General features: G+C 41.9%; 2 long non-coding RNA genes across 2 annotated transcripts; both read right to left on the bottom strand.

The window, feature by feature from the left end:
- Window positions 1–582: 582 nt before the first annotated feature.
- Window positions 583–1,738, bottom strand: LOC138976894 (uncharacterized). Its single transcript, XR_011459208.1, has 2 exons — window positions 1,435–1,738; window positions 583–828 (listed from the first exon to the last, which is right to left on the bottom strand). It is a non-coding gene; the product is annotated as an uncharacterized lncRNA (long non-coding RNA).
- Window positions 1,739–7,844: 6,106 nt separating this feature from the next.
- LOC138977515 (uncharacterized) lies at window positions 7,845–8,967 on the bottom strand. The gene is made up of 2 exons (XR_011459316.1): window positions 8,566–8,967; window positions 7,845–8,285 (listed from the first exon to the last, which is right to left on the bottom strand). It is a non-coding gene; the product is annotated as an uncharacterized lncRNA (long non-coding RNA).
- Window positions 8,968–9,888: the final 921 nt, after the last annotated feature.

Below are 9,888 nucleotides of genomic sequence, written 5' to 3'. Positions count from 1 at the left end.
TGTACACCAAAAAGCTCTTGTGCTGCCCTGTCAGTGGTACTCAGCTTACAAAGAGGAGCAGACAACCTGAAGAAAGTTTGAGTGACGTCTTCAAATGCTTGCCATACTTCCCAAGCCTTCTGATTCCCCAATACCATTGAAGAACGACATAGTGTCACAGCCTGTAAGGCTATGCAAAATGGGCAGACAGGGTGATCACTTCTCTTGGCCAATGGCTTTGGCAATGTGGCGATACACTTCACGAGCAGAAAAAAACGCAACACAGCTGGAATGAGAAGCAGACTGTCTGGCCTCCTCTACATCCATGGTGCAGGAAATCAGCCTGGGGTACCCTTCACACAAAAGATGAAAAGTGACATTTTTATTTGAATGTATTTGAATAATGTTTACTATCTCAGAGAGTCGGTCAAAGCCGGGTTAGCAAGTCTTCACACAACAGACCAAAATGGAAGAAAATTGTATTTTATGAATTCGTATAATTCTTACTGTTTCAGGTTAAAAAAACAAACAAACACAGTTTCCAGTGACCCAACTGATTCTGGAATCTTTCTGACCGCTACATTTATTCGCTTCAAACAGTCGCTAACAGAATGTTGACCATAGTGAGGGTTCGTACGTCAAACCCATCAAATTCACAGAGGTCGCTTACAAATGATGTGCAAACATGTTCCAATTAATACAAATAAAAAAATCTTACTGTTAAGATGTATTAGGTAACAAACCTTGATACAGTAGTACTAGTGAAATCAGCTCCCTTCTGTGGCACCGGAATAAATGCAGAACGCTTGTTCCCAGGAACCGGCATGTGGTGTAACTCTTGTATATATCCTGTAAAAATAAAATTCACACCAATGCACGGTCAACTTAAAATAAGCAAAAGGATGAGAAACAAGCAACAAACCAAAATTGTAAAACTCAAAGAGCGGTACCTCTTCATTTTTCAAAACCACTTATCTCATTTGATTAGCATACACTGTATGCTTTTGTCTGTTACCTACCGTCTTTGAAAGTTTGATCACAACACTGTAAAGACATGGGGAGTGGAGTGTTTTTATCTCCAGCTGGTCATCCTACTATCTGGCCTACCCTCACTCAGTTTTTGACTCTACCCCTCCCCACCTTATGGAAGTCCTTAACGTAGGCAGGACTAATCATTTATCATACCATGAACAATCTCTTTCTCCTCGCCTTTTATTCAAAGTTCGTTTAATCTGTTTAAAATCACCAGCGTGGCGATCATGATTTCCTTACTTGTAATCAACAGATAGATCTATCAGCATCACAATCCAGCTCAGGCAGCTGATGAGCTATTGCAAGATTAAACAAAGTCTCTGCATTTCAGCGCTTCACCCGATGAATAACAGACCCCAGGGGATAATTAAACAGTAAAATGATTTGACATTGGTGAATGGATGCGTATTCTTGAAAACTTACCTTCAGAAACGTTGTTTTCGCTCAAATCAAAACACGCAATGTTGCGGAGGCCGCCATCTTGAATTTTCATGCTGCGGATATATAAAATTCTAAAAACGATCAAATTAAATACCAGAACACAAAAATACCCATAAGAGTATTTATGTCATGCATGTGTTATCAGCAGACAACTTCTGGTGCATGGTAAACCATTGAATTTTACATTTGCTGAGTTGGGAATATTTACTGCTGAGCGCTTTTGGTACGAACTTCGTCTGCTGTAAATGCAGCCTTTTATTCCCTATCAAAAACAAAACAAAAACGATTTCTGAAGTGGCTCTGTATCTGAAATCCCTTAAATAATTATAAGGAACAATATCACAAAGTATGATGTTTGTTGCAAGATGTGAATGATTTATGAGTGCGTCTGCAACATACGAGCCCCACTATATTGTCTTCTGGTTTATTGACGGGCCGCCCGACGTCGGGTAAGTAGCTTGCAGGTGGAGAAATTTTTGTTCATGGGGTATTCTGTGACGTATGTACCACGTGACAGGAAGTCGCCGTTGGTCTCGGCAAAGAAACTACAATACAGTGTGTGGTCTCGGTGAAACTGAAAGAGAGAGAGCGACAGATACGTAGAGGTTACATGCCGAGTCTCAGTGATTATCAAAAATAATGGTCGAAGTTAGCGGATCAGGAAAAATGCGAGCTTCATAATCACTGAGACGAGGTATGTAACCTCTTTATTCCTCCTTTCTTCAGTTATTCAAAGAAAAGAGGAGTTTTTGTGCGAAAGTTTGATCGAATCCAAATCACTCAACCAGTCTACCTGCGCTGGCGATTGAATAATGCGCGGTTGTATAGTTCAGGGAAAATCAATCAATTCTGTTAACACTTCTTGTCAGTTTCCCTGTTTTGGACTAAAATCAAGTACACAGTTATGTTGTTATTCTGCTGTGCCGGTAAAGGCAGATAGTGTGTGTTCTGGTCATGTTTTGGTATCGCTTAGGAAATGTTCTTTCTTCGAATGGGACAAGCAGACGAACTTTTGCACCCGTGTTCCAACGTTAAAAACTGTATGAAGTTCCGTTTTCTGGGGCAAAATAGTGTATGAAACCGCTGTATGTTCTTTAAATTGATGCGATGTGTGCATTTGGTTGCGTGTGATCTGTTTATAAAATGAAATATTGTCAAAAACTAACCGTCGGATTGCAGTCTTTTGTCCGGGCAACTAAGTTCAGAAAATTTGGAAGGGGAACTACTCTTGTCGTACGAGAGTTACTTGCCTTGGGAGTTTGCGTGCACTCATAAGAGATCCAAAGCGAGTTTCTCTGCACTGATCGTTAGATTTGGATTTAGAAAACAACCAAACTCATAGATTGTATATGGAGATTAATGTGTTCAAGCCTGTAGTTGCCAGTTTAAATGCAGAATGTGTGTATTGTTTGGTCTGGAGATGTATATTTCGTACATTGGAGCGTTCGGAACTTTTCAATCGCTAAAGTAGTTCCCTCAAAGTCTAACTCATCAACCTGTGAGCTATCGAGGATTCAGGCCCGTTGTTGGGTAAGTGATTTTGGTTGTTGGGTAAGTTACCGAAAAATAACTAGCCCTACACCTTTACAGAGAGAAAGAAGCAGAGGGGGGAATAAACACAGTGATTCAAGGCGCACAACTCTGGTAAAGTTGTCGTAGAACGTCCGTCTATGGCCAAAGTGATCCGGGTTCGATTCCCGGCATGGGCGGTCTATTTTTTTTTTAATTCTTGTTTACAATTGTTTATTTTGAAACGTTTTAATGTTTTATTTTACTCTAATAATTTTTTATAAGAACTTGGAGTGATTGCGAATTTGCGCGTTTCTCGTGAGTGCTTTCGAAGTTTTGTAATTTGATTTTCCCCAGCGAGTGTTCTTTGGAGGGCACTAGACTGTGATTGCTGGTGCATGTTTTTATTTTTGTTTTTCGTTCTTTGTTTCCGTTTGTAGTCTGTGGTCAAATACCTCACAATGTGCTCAAACAAATCACAGGCACAGGAAATGAACAAGAAGAAGTGTGTCACAAGAATTTGAATTCTAACAAAAACATGTGTATGAGTTCATAGACTACCACTGTCGAACCCTTCACTGTACAATGTAAATGAGTACAAAATATAGTCGTCAGTTTGGGAGACATTGTAGAGCACAGGTGAACTTTATCACAAACGGACAACACAAAAAGTACTTTCTTTTCAAACTTGAAAGTTTGTTGTCTATTTTTACCAGGGTCTTTCAAACAAACAATAACATGTGTATTTTTTATGTGAAAAAATTCATCTATTTTAACATTGTTGTACTTAAAATCTTAACATCTGCTAACAATTTCCGTATGAATATTTTTTATTCCTGCACTAGAAGGGAAGAAATCAACCTGTGGAAGACGTCCTGTGGTTTGTCTCCCTTCCTTCGAAACCGAAACCGAACCCGTCTGTAACGCTTACAGGGCCTCATAGATATCAGAGTCAAATCTCTCTCGACCCCCGCCCCCCCCCCCCCCCCCCCCCGCCCCCGACACCTCCACGCATTCAGCATAACGGCTTGTACGGCGTGTTACTTCAACATAATATGATAATAATAATAATAATAATAATAATAATAACTTCAACAAGTATTTTTTGGAAAAAAATTAACCTTAACAAGGCCTCAACACAACAGCGCTTCCTGGAATTGCATGGCTGTTACCGGGAAATGTACTGGGTCAAAGGTCCGCCTGACTCGAAAATTTACTGGGGAAAAGACAGTGACTGCAAAAAATCGTGTACTTCATGATTGGTACAATGGCCAACACAAATGTTGTCGGATCAAGTCTACTTCCATTCTTTAGATGGTATATGTTTTTTCAAAGAAATAGTCTTTGTTATGGAGTGGTATAGCCCGGTTTTTAGACAATCATAAATGCCTCTACACAACTCTATAAATTTAGTATTTGTTTACAGACTTGAATGTAATCTGAATAGTTGTCCGCTACAGTAGCTTACAAGGCACAAGCGCACACGCACTCACACACGCAAAAACCTGGTGTTAAATGGATCTTGACACTGCCAAGACTAATTATTATTAGTTTACAAAGCTTTTTACATCACAAAATCATTTCCGGGTTTCGACCAGTACCCTAGGCCGACAACACCGCAAGAAACTCTACAGTCCAAGACGCAGACACCTTTTGGCTCAAACAAAGCAGCTTAACAGGTAAGACGAATAGGTATTCTACTGTACGTTACCCTACTGCCATCTTTCGGCTTTCAAGATGTTGGTATGGCTGTAAGTCCTTCAGACGACTGACAAGGATGCACCAGTCCTCACGACACCGCGACCATTGCTTGACGTAGTCCTTGATCCTTCCAGTTCGTCTCGGCGGCTAACTGTAGAACCCTGCCAGCTCTCCATGCCATGGTCATGTACATCAAGCCGCAGTTGACTGGTTCAGTTCAGCCTCCGTCGATGAAACCCTCCAGTTGGAACACTGTAAAGTTTATAGTCCATAAATCAACTTGTCTTTAGTTTCTTTCACTCGCACAATAAAAATACTCACTCGTCCAACATATTAAGCTGCATGAGCCAATATAATTATTTACACGTTAATTCCTGTTTTCTAAAGCCAAGAAAACGTTACGTAAAACCCTCACATGTTTAAGCAGTGTAGCACAATAGCTTAGGCCTACACAATAACGTTAAACACAGAAACAGTCACTCTTCTCACATACGACAGCATGACATGAAAATATAACCGGTTTCAAACATACCTCAAAAGAGTGTAAAGCCAACATTTAGTACAGTCGCCGGCCTGGCATGAATATGAAAATGGAAGATATCACGTAGACTGATAGGGAAAGTTCGTCAGTCTTCATCCTTCTTCAGTCAGATACCTAAAACAGGAGCCCGTCTGCTAACGTGTTACGAAAAACATGAGTCGAGCTTGGCTCCTTGACGGCGACTGATTTTACAAAGTCGTTCTTGCTATGACATTGCCAGTGAGCTGTCGCCTGCATTACTTGCACGTGAAAAACCCTTGTCAGTTACACAAGGTTCAACTGCGGTCAACGCGACGGTATGCAGCCTATAGCCCTTTCCAATGTCTGACCATCGCTATAGTCTATTCTATTTACAACAATACACATTACCACAGATACGAGTAAACCGCTTCGTAACATCACCCCCTTTCCTCAAAAGAAAATGAATTGTTGAAAAAACGATGAAATTTTCTGAATCTCGATCAGAGATTATCCAAAAAGTCAAAAGAATTATATACAGGGGTCATGTTCAGAAGCTGTGTACAAAACAATATCATGAATGAAACAGCAAGCGACAACAATCATCCTCAACCCAGTCTAGACAAGATGTCTGCCTCCAGATTGTCAGTACCACAGATTGGCATGACCGAGAACTGGTATTCCTGCAACGCCAACGCCCACCTCATCAACCTACTGTTTGTGGTCTTGCTGCGTTGCAAATACGTCAACGGTCTGTGGTCAGTCTCTACGACAAAGTACCTGCCTGTCAGATAGCGTGAGAACTTATCTATCGCCCATACCAAAGCTAGACATTCCCGTTCTATCGCTGAGTACCTTGTTTCTCTGTCCAAGAGTTTCCTGCTAGCGTACATCACTGGGTGGATATGACCTTCATCATCTGTTTGCATCAACACCCCAGCAATGCCTGTTCCTGACGCATCTGTTCTGACCGTGAACGGTCTGTCAAAGTCAGGAAGAGCTACCGCAGGCTGTTCTGACAATCTCTGTTTGACGGTCTGAAATGCTGTCTCACACTGGTCAGTCCACTGGACCTTTGCTGGTTTGTTTTTCTTTGTGAGTTCAGTCAAAGGAACCATGAGCTGACTGAAACCTGGAATGTACCTTCTATAGTACCCTGCAAGTCCCACCAACGCCCGCACCTGTCTCTTTGTTCTAGGTGTCTCTAGCTTCAAGATCTTGGTGACCTTCTTGTCCACAGGCCTCATCTTTCCCATCCCTATCATGTGACCTAGGAACTCGATCTCTTGGAAGCCTACTTCCACCTTCGTTGGTCTTGCAGTCAAGCCAAACTCACCTAGTCTCGTCAAAAGCTTGTCTAGCGACTTCAGGTGTTCCTCCCAGCCTACGCTTGACACCAGAATGTCGTCAAAGAAGCTGACGCTCCCACATTCTGCTAGTTTCAGCTGTCTCATCATACGCGCAAAGGAACTTGGAGCTGTGGCCAATCCAAACGGCATTTTCAAAAATTGGAAAAGGCCTTGGGATGTACGGAAACTAGTCTTGTGCTTGTCCTGGGGGTCTAAAGGAATTTGCCAATACCCCTTCGCAAGATCTATTTTGGTGAAAAAGTTTTTGTCCCTCAAACTCACAAACAAACTTTCCGGGTCTGGTATCGGTTCTGAATCAAAGATAGTGACCTTGTTAAGGCCACGAAAGTCTATGCAAAAGCGAACCGATCCATCAGGCTTCTTCACCAAAACAATCGGCGAACTGTATGGAGACTGTGATGGCTCTATGATCCCCAAATCTAGCATCTTCTTCACCTCATCCTCGATGACTTTCTCTGTATCGAACGGCATGGGATACTGTCTCTGATTGACAACGATGTCACCGTTACGAACTGAGTGCTGTATAGTATGAACTGTACCTGGCAAATCAGTCATAATCTTCGCATGCTTGTTGATCACTGACTTCACTTGCTCAAGTCTCTCTGGTTCTAAGTCAGGGTTGTAATGAACATCCTCTACAGTCTCTGTCTGCATAGTGGGTACCACACGAACGTCAATGTTCTGCACATCCTCGTCAGGCTCTAACACTGATCCCATGATCACTGAAACTGCAGTGCTATTCTGCTTATCTCCCTGTGCTCGCCTTTCATACTTCTTGAGCATGTTGATGTGGAACATCTTCTCCTGCCCCCTTGCTAGTTCTATGACGTAATCACAAACCCCCTTCTTCTGCACTACTTTGAAAGGCCCTTTCCATTTCAAAAGAAGCTTAGAATTGTCCGAAGGCAACAAGACGAGAACCTCATCTCCAACAACAAGTGACCTGGGCTTGCTTCTCTTGTCATAGCGACCTTTAGCTTTCCCTGCAGAATCGATCAAATTCTCCTGCGCCAAAGTCATCATCTCACTCAAGGTCGCTTTCAAATCAGTGACAAACTGATGAACAATCTTTGGTTCGCTTGAACCATCCGAACCTGTCCATGTTTCAAATAGAACGCACGACGGACCTCTCTTATTGGGCGCCAGATGTTATGGAGTGGTATAGCCCGGTTTTTAGACAATCATAAATGCCTCTACACAACTCTATAAATTTAGTATTTGTTTACAGACTTGAATGTAATCTGAATAGTTGTCCGCTACAGTAGCTTACAAGGCACAAGCGCACACGCACTCACACACGCAAAAACCTGGTGTTAAATGGATCTTGACACTGCCAAGACTAATTATTATTGTTTACAAAGCTTTTTACATCACAAAATCATTTCCGGGTTTCGACCAGTACCCTAGGCCGACAACACCGCAAGAAACTCTACAGTCCAAGACGCAGACACCTTTTGGCTCAAACAAAGCAGCTTAACAGGTAAGACGAATAGGTATTCTACTGTACGTTACCCTACTGCCATCTTTCGGCTTTCAAGATGTTGGTATGGCTGTAAGTCCTTCAGACGACTGACAAGGATGCACCAGTCCTCACGACACCGCGACCATTGCTTGACGTAGTCCTTGATCCTTCCAGTTCGTCTCGGCGGCTAACTGTAGAACCCTGCCAGCTCTCCATGCCATGGTCATGTACATCAAGCCGCAGTTGACTGGTTCAGTTCAGCCTCCGTCGATGAAACCCTCCAGTTGGAACACTGTAAAGTTTATAGTCCATAAATCAACTTGTCTTTAGTTTCTTTCACTCGCACAATAAAAATACTCACTCGTCCAACATATTAAGCTGCATGAGCCAATATAATTATTTACACGTTAATTCCTGTTTTCTAAAGCCAAGAAAACGTTACGTAAAACCCTCACATGTTTAAGCAGTGTAGCACAATAGCTTAGGCCTACACAATAACGTTAAACACAGAAACAGTCACTCTTCTCACATACGACAGCATGACATGAAAATATAACCGGTTTCAAACATACCTCAAAAGAGTGTAAAGCCAACATTTAGTACAGTCGCCGGCCTGGCATGAATATGAAAATGGAAGATATCACGTAGACTGATAGGGAAAGTTCGTCAGTCTTCATCCTTCTTCAGTCAGATACCTAAAACAGGAGCCCGTCTGCTAACGTGTTACGAAAAACATGAGTCGAGCTTGGCTCCTTGACGGCGACTGATTTTACAAAGTCGTTCTTGCTATGACATTGCCAGTGAGCTGTCGCCTGCATTACTTGCACGTGAAAAACCCTTGTCAGTTACACAAGGTTCAACTGCGGTCAACGCGACGGTATGCAGCCTATAGCCCTTTCCAATGTCTGACCATCGCTATAGTCTATTCTATTTACAGCAATACACATTACCACAGATACGAGTAAACCGCTTCGTAACAGTCTTTTACATTGACTACTGCCCTCCCAGGAAACCTGGCCACATCCTCAACAAAGTCAGCCAGAGCTTCGTTTAAGTGTGACAATGAGTCATATGTTGGTGCTACATTACTAGCATTCAAATGTGTATTCATTGCAACAGCATTTTGACATTTACAACAGTTTCACTAACACTGTATTCTTTCTTGCTTTATTATTTTGTGACTCAGTGATACTTTTAAATAAAGTTATTTGCATCATACACTTTGATTTCATTCATTTCTATTTATAACTACTTTTACTACTTTCCCTTCTACACTGTGACATGCCACTGTATGACGCTCATTCAGACCAAAAACAAATACCATTCCTACCTGTTGCAACGTCTATCGCTCGCTCTGTCTTTTGGTTCCTTGGTTGATCGATCGGTTTCTTGGTGGAAAACATATTTCTGTCACCAATACCAGTATTATTGCATCACTTCCATAAAGGTAGAGTAGCTTTCTTCCTTTCTGTTAAGCCAATAGGTCTTATTCATTATTGAGCTCTTATTCATTATTGCATTACTTTCACAACAATCTTCTTCCTTGATATTGCGATAGTTGTTATCTCCCATTTATGTACAAACGCCGAAAAGACAATTTAACAGGACACATCAACACTATTATTTTGTTTACTTGTACCAACAGGTGTACAACTTCCTGTTTCTTTGATATTGTCAATGTTTCGGCCCGTGTTGATCCTGGGATCAACTGAATTTCTTGTCTTTATTGACCACGGCTGTGGTTGATAAAGATGTAACAGAAGGCGATATGCTCCCCGAGGACCCACACAAAGATGCCGGTCTGGCAAAAGGCAACCAAACATCGTTTTCGTCATCATTTTGGTCGTGAAAAAGTACGCACAGACATTGAAAGGGAGCGGGGCTTTAAGAATGCA

The sequence above is a fragment of the Littorina saxatilis genome, linkage group LG9, assembly GCF_037325665.1.
Source record: "Littorina saxatilis isolate snail1 linkage group LG9, US_GU_Lsax_2.0, whole genome shotgun sequence".
Taxonomy (NCBI): domain Eukaryota; kingdom Metazoa; phylum Mollusca; class Gastropoda; order Littorinimorpha; family Littorinidae; genus Littorina; species Littorina saxatilis.
This window is presented reverse-complemented; position numbering and strand designations above follow the sequence as displayed.